The 6,724-nt window shown below is 50.7% G+C and overlaps 1 long non-coding RNA gene across 1 annotated transcript; it reads left to right on the forward strand.

Annotated features, from left to right (window-relative positions):
* Positions 1–3,061: 3,061 nt before the first annotated feature.
* On the forward strand, positions 3,062–6,469 carry LOC148006187 (uncharacterized). The gene is made up of 3 exons (XR_015621474.1): positions 3,062–3,240; positions 3,374–4,744; positions 4,925–6,469. It is a non-coding gene; the product is annotated as an uncharacterized LOC148006187 (long non-coding RNA).
* Positions 6,470–6,724: the final 255 nt, after the last annotated feature.

The following is a 6,724-nucleotide window of genomic DNA, read 5'->3' on the forward strand; positions in this document are numbered from 1 at the left end:
AGGCTGAGGTTCTAAACCAAATAGAAAGAAAACAAGTTGAACGCCACACTCATCTTGTTCTTCTTCCTGGCCATGGATGTGGCATAACCAGCTGCCTCAGGCCCCCATCGCCATGATGGGCTTCCCTTTCAAGCTGTGAAGCAAAATAAACCCTTCCTCCCTCGAGTTATTATTTGTCTGCTGTTTCGTCCCAACCATGAGAATAAAGTGACTGCTGTGCCTGCCTTTTACTTTCATCCCCAGCAGGCCATCTGTGTAGCTCTTGAGTTTGGTTCATCAAATCAGGATTTATGTGGAGAAAAGACTTTAGCTCAACACTATTGAAATAGAATCTGAACATGCCCAGTGGCTGAATAAAGAGAGGGTTACTGCTGTGTAGGAAGGGTGAGCAGAGACAGGAGACACCTTAGAGGACAGCATGTCCCACTGTAGTCTGTCAGTCCTGGGATAAGCTGGTATGAAGAAGATGGCAACCCCCAAACAGGAGGTGTCAAGTGATGTGCAGCCAAAGTCTTCATAGAAAGAGAGATTCGGAAAATGTGCACTGACCAAGGAACACGGTCCTGAGGGCTTGTGCTCAGAGGTGAAAGCTGTATGATACAGGAAGACAGGTCCAGTTAGCATTCAAGGAAAACAAGATATCTTTGACTGGAAGCCTACCTGGAGTGACATTTGAGAAATGCATTGGTTAATGTATTGGTCATTGTTTGGTCTCACATTTGAATAGATGTGACTAAGAACACTCCTTTCTGGAAAGAAGCATGTTAAGACACAGTAAGTAAAGACATTTACAAGTCTCAGGAGTTTCTGAAACTTACAGGACTCACAAGCTGCCTCTTCAAGTCTATAGAAGCAGCAATAAATTCTAGGAAGATGAGACCCTCTGACATATCCATAAGCTCTCTGGGCAGCTATAGGGGTGCAACTTTTGTGACTTGTTCCCAGGGATAGGGTTATTGTTTTAGGGGTGCAGCCATTGTTGTCATCACCCTTACTCTATGTAACCTGTCATGCATACTTCGGTAACCCAGAAAACTCACTGGTTTGCTAAGCTAGACTTGGGTGGAACAATTAGGTCTCCTGCCCATGCTTATCTGGGATGTACAGCCTCCCCAGGAAAAGTCAACATGGGGTGTAGTGTGCCAGACTCATTATATTTGGCATTCACCATGCAGAGTCTACGGTGTTCTTCCATGAGCTATCCATGTGTCTTCCTCCTTTGAAATTGCCATGAGGTCAAAAATGTGATGATGCCTGCCCAGGGGAGTGTACTTACTCACTCTTATGGGATCCTTTACACAGATGTCATCTTACCCTCAGGACTGCTTAGCTATGTTCCCAGAATCCTGTGGGTCTCAGATCAGAACTCTGCTCTCCGTGTTAAGGAGATAAGCACTGGTGGGTTGGGTGTGTGTCTTAGTTGGGTTTTACATGGTGAGCAGACACCATGACCAAGGCAACTCTTTTAAGGATAACATTTAATTAGGGCTAGCTTACAGGTTCAGAGGTTCAGTTCATTATCATCAAGGTGGAAACATGGCAGCATCCAGGCAGGCATGGTGCAGGAGGAGCTGAGAATTCTACATCTTCATCTGAAGGCTGCTAGTGGAAGACTGACTTCCAGGCAGCTAGGACGAAGATCTTAAAGCCCTCGCCCACAGTGACACACCTACTCCAACAAGGCCACACCTCCTCCAAAAGGGCCACATCTCCTCTAACAAGGCCACACTCACTCCAACAAGGCCACACCTACTCAAACAAGGCCACACCTTCTCTAACAGAGCCACACATACTCCAACAGGGCCACACCCACTCCAACAAGGTCACACCTACTCAAACAAGGACACACCTTCTCTAACAGAGCCACACATACTCCAGCAGAGCCATACTTTCTCATAGTTCCACTCCCTGAGCCGAGCATATACAAACCATCATAGTGGGTGAACATTCAAGACACCCATTCTCAGCCAACCTGTCCTCTAGCCTCTGCTTACTGGCCATTCACCATGTCTCAGGGTCACAGGGCTGGACACCATGATTGTCTGGCACCTGTCTGTCCCCCAGATGACAGATACCTAAGAGTGTGATTGTAACCGATCAGGAGTGTTGAGCAGACTTTCCCCAAACTGCAGCCACTGAGCTCCTCAGAGAGCACCGTCAGGAGGCTTAGGAGCCAGTATCTCTCACCACACCTAGCAGCCTCTCTCCTGTCAGGTCCCCATCTGAGGACTCGTTCCCGGGGAACAGCTTCATTATGCTGCTGGTGTCTGAGGAGGGAAATGGACAGAACTCATTTGCAGCTTGCTCTGCTCCGGTTATTGGATTTTTCTAGCTCGCTGCTGTGTTTCTTTTGATGGATGAGCCCAAAAGGATCTTTGCAGGAAGATAAAGGGAAAAGGTCTTCAGGTAGTGTGACCATTGCTGGTTCGTCTTCCCGGAAGCTGCAAAGTCCTGGTGGTGGCAGCTGAGTCTGGATTGTTGAGGGCGGTGATCACACACCAGTGTCCATGCTCAGTAGTGGGGACGATGGGAAGAGGGATGTAGGGGGCAGGGTGAGGTGTCTTCAAGATTCTTAGTGTTACAACTCCTTCAAGCAAAGGCCTTCTCCAACGAACTTTAGTGAAGCAGCTCTCTGGGGCGATCTTCGGTTGTATTTCTTTATGAGAGGTGGGTTTGAACTCACACCCTTTATTCAGGGTAAACCAAGGGTTATATAGTTTTAAGGGAAGAGTGTGAGACCATCCAGGATGTCAAAAGACCACTGGGTGAAGGTTAAGGCTACTGAGGTACCCCGATAGTACAGAGAGGCAATCCAGGTGCTGGGACCCACCTGGTTAAGTCTCCAGGTTACATGGTCTGAGGCAGGCATGAAAACAGGGAGGGAGTTAGCCCCACTCCTGCTGGTCTCAGGGTGAGAGTCTAATCTCAGTTTTTGAGATTTCCAAGTTTAGACGCGCTCAACCTTGTCCATTCCACGCCGCTGCCAATGGTGGCGCGGTCCACATTCCCCACACCCTATAGCTTGGGAAATGCTGGCCAGGTTCCATTCTGAGCCGACAGCATGGCTCAACAATGGTATCTCCATGGCAGGGGAAATAAAATGAGTGTTACAGAGTGAAGAAGCTTGCCCCGAGTTCCCAGAAAGCCTCTGTGCTGTCCGAAGTCAGCTGACACAAGCTGAGGTCATCTAGCAAGAGGGATCCTCAACTGAGAGAATGCTTCCAGCAGACTGGCCTGTAGGTAAGCCTAGGGAGGGTTTTCTTGATTAATGACGGATGTGGGAGGGCCCAGCCCACTGTGCACAGCCCTGGGCTTTATAAAAATGTTTAGCTAAACAGGCCACTAATGCAGCCAGGAATCCGTGTTCCCCCAGGGCCTCTGCTTCAGTTACTGCCTTCGGGTTCCTGCCCCGACTTCCCTACATGATGTGTTGTGATATGTAAGCCGTCTGCTACCAAACCGTCTGCTACCAAAGTTGCTTTCTGGTGTCTATCACAGCAACACAAGGAGTGCTGGACCGACCACCCCTATGACCAGGAGTCACAGGGTCAGCGAGGATCTCTTCAAGGTTGGAGAAAGCTGCTAAGGTCAGGCAATGTGTGTCAGGGTTCTGTTCCCTCCAGGGGAGCCTTGAGAGGTCACTGTAGAAATGGAAGTATGAAACCTAGCAAAGACCTCATGATATTAGAGGTGCCGGGATCGCAGGACATACCCTGAGGGGAGGGGATCTGAAGGTACAGGGTAGAGTCCACCCAAGACGGGCCGTCTGCTCTGCACTCTGGAGAACTGAGGTACACCGAGGATGACATCAGAAGCCGACGGATCCTCACTGGGATCTGCAGAGGGAAATCAGCCCTGGGGATGTCGTGCTTAGTACTTGGGCCCCTGATTCTGTGAGGAAGTGACAGTTTATGATTAAAACCACTCACTGTGAATCTTCTCACTGCAGTGGACGCAGGAAACCACACAGCCTGTCTGCATCAGACGATCAGGTCTAGGCAGGCAGGGACAAGCCCTTGTCCGTCACCACCACCTGGGACTGTGGACCAAGACCTGCAGCTCGGCATTGAGATCCGCAGGGACTGACCCAGTGGCTGTGTGGTTGAGCCTTAAGGTTGACTGAAGTTTGGCCAATGGCCTGAGGCTGGCAGGGGTTCCTGAGGGAATTCTCTCCCCAATGAATATGTACCCTGCACTGGGTCACCAGGGTGAAGGCTCTGATGTAAGTTGTGGGTGTTGCTGAAGATTTGAGAGTCCTGCCACTGAAGCCATTAGCAAGGCCAAGGCTCTGTAGTATGTTTCAGGGTTCCCCTCACCCTGCCAGGCTGATTCTTTTGTCCTGGAAAGCATGAGGTCTTTGAGAAGGACTCCGTAGAGGGGTTGAGTAGAAGGGAGTCCAGGCCCTGAACCCCAGCCTGGGGTCTTCATCTTAATGATTATTATGGATTCTCGGGTATGCAAATCAATATCCGTTAGTACTTTCACAGGGCTGTGCAAGCTCCACCCCACCACTGAGCGGCAGAGAATTAGTCACCCCGGAAGAGAAAGTCCTGCCCTATGCTCACGAACCACACCGCACTCCCTTGCCGTCCCCTGGCAGCTCTGAGAGAGAAGGAAGGTTGGAGGAGGCATTTGTCTCTCCCGCTCTCCTCTTACCTCCAGGGAAGCTCTGAAGCTGTGTGTCCTGCCTGTGTGCACCCCATACCTCACCCGACCCCACAGGAGGGAGGGCATCGGGAGACAGGTAAGGCTGAGTGAACAGAGAGGAACACAGGAGGCCAGGAGACAAGGGGGGCTGAGCCATGCAGGGGTGGATAGAACGGTTGGGTGGGAGGTTTGCTCTGTGAATCTCCAGCCAAGACCCCCATACGGCAGCCTCCAAGGGGTTGCTAAAAATAGCCCCTTCTCCCTCTTCACCCCTCAGGTGTTCCAACCAAGTGTGCACGTGAGTTTGCGTCTATGCCAGCTCTTTATGAAGTGTTACCCTCTGTGTCCCCTGAACCTCCCTTGTTCAGCTGGGGATGAGCCTCTTCAGAGCCTAGGAGCAATCTGTTGCCATAACAACCCCTCTCCCACTCCAGAACATTCCTGGACCAGCCTCCTTCGGCTGATGTTTCCCGGGGGACTTTGCAAAGTGGTTTCTGGGAAAGGAAAAAGGAAGGTAAAACCTCCTGTTCTCTGTCCTTGGGATGGTGAGAGCCAGGCCTGAAGCCTGCCCTATCTGCAGACAGCTCTCTGGACTAACTCAGACCCTCTCCTTGTGAGCTTGCTGCTGACTGCTTTGTGTTTCTGGACTCGGCCTGGCTGTGGTTGCATTGGATGGGGATTCTGGAAGAGCAGACTTTAGCCCAGCATAATTGTTCACTGGGAGGCCAAGGCCCTGAGAGATAGAGACATCATCTCAGGCCAGGAAAGAATCTGGGTGCAAATCAGGGCTCAGGTCTTGAGGCTGTCCTCAACCATGCTGCGAGTGGTTTGAGCATGTCCCCAAAGGTTCCTGTATTCGGATCTCAGTGTGACAGTATTGGGAGGTGACACCTTGAGGAGATGTGACCTGTGAGAAGCCTTATGTCAGCTGAGAGTCCTATCAGCAGAAGGACTGTGTGACTGTTGAGTATCACTCAAAAGTCTCCCTGGCCTCCTGTGCTGGGTATGGATTCTTCTCGTCCCAACACTCTGACCTCTTGCCTAGAGTATAGTCTCTCCTTCCCTCGTGCCTCTGGTCACCCTACGCTCTTACTATGAAGACGCTCTCCACCACGGGGCCCTCGATAGCACTGAAAGCAATGGGTGCTGCTGTAGCTCTAATGGGGTTTGAATCTCTGGCACATGGAGCTAAATAAACTTCTGCCTGCCTCGGGGACGTCATTAGTCACTAACAGAACCCTCCCAGAGCTTGTGGGAGACCCACACCACTCCTAAACACTTGCTCAGGGGAGACTCAGAAACAAGGAGGGTCTGGGGCTGCTCTGTGAGCAGGGAAATCCCAGGAGCCTCTGCTGTAAAGCTCAGGAAACAGTGTCGATCAAGTGTCCTTTTGTGGACTCTCAGAAGGAAGGCGGTTTGTTCTGGAAGATCCCATGGACACCAAAATCTCTGTTGTTCAGTTTCCATTAAATGTACGACCTTTATTTCACTTGTGGGTAAGACCTGGCCAAGGCTGATATGTTTATTTCCGAATATCCAGCGGCCCTGCCTGTGTTTTGTTCACAAGTCAATCCTGCCTTCTAAGCAGAGGCTGCTCACTGCCAATAGCTGAGATTTGACAGCAAAGTCAAGTTGAAAGCTCTCCAGGCTCCTCAGAGAAAGCCGTGGCCTGAGGATCCGCTTTGGAACCGGCTCCCACACCAATGCCTTTGAAGCTGTAACTGCTACTCCAGAACTATCAGTGCTGTCCCTGGCCTCTCCAGCACAGTTCAATCACCTTGTTGTGTTAACATAAAAATTAAACACGACTGATGAGTCTGCTAAACGGGTTTCATATACATGGATCAAAAGGTGGCAGCCAGACTCAAGGAAGTGGTGCCAGTTGGAGCCGGGAGTGGAAGGAGAGTGGACCAAGCACGAACAGGCCAGGATCCTCCATCCACACAGCGGACGGCGCCACTGCTGCTGTGCATTCTGGGTAGTGAGGGAAGAAGCTGACAAGGTTAAAAGCAAATGATGTGGAGGCAGGGGAATTGACTCCGTTGTTAAACTGCTTTTTTTTTATCAACGTGATAGC

This window comes from Rattus norvegicus, chromosome 5 (assembly GCF_021556685.1).
Source record: "Rattus norvegicus strain SHRSP/BbbUtx chromosome 5, alternate assembly SHRSP_T2T, whole genome shotgun sequence".
Classification (NCBI taxonomy): domain Eukaryota; kingdom Metazoa; phylum Chordata; class Mammalia; order Rodentia; family Muridae; genus Rattus; species Rattus norvegicus.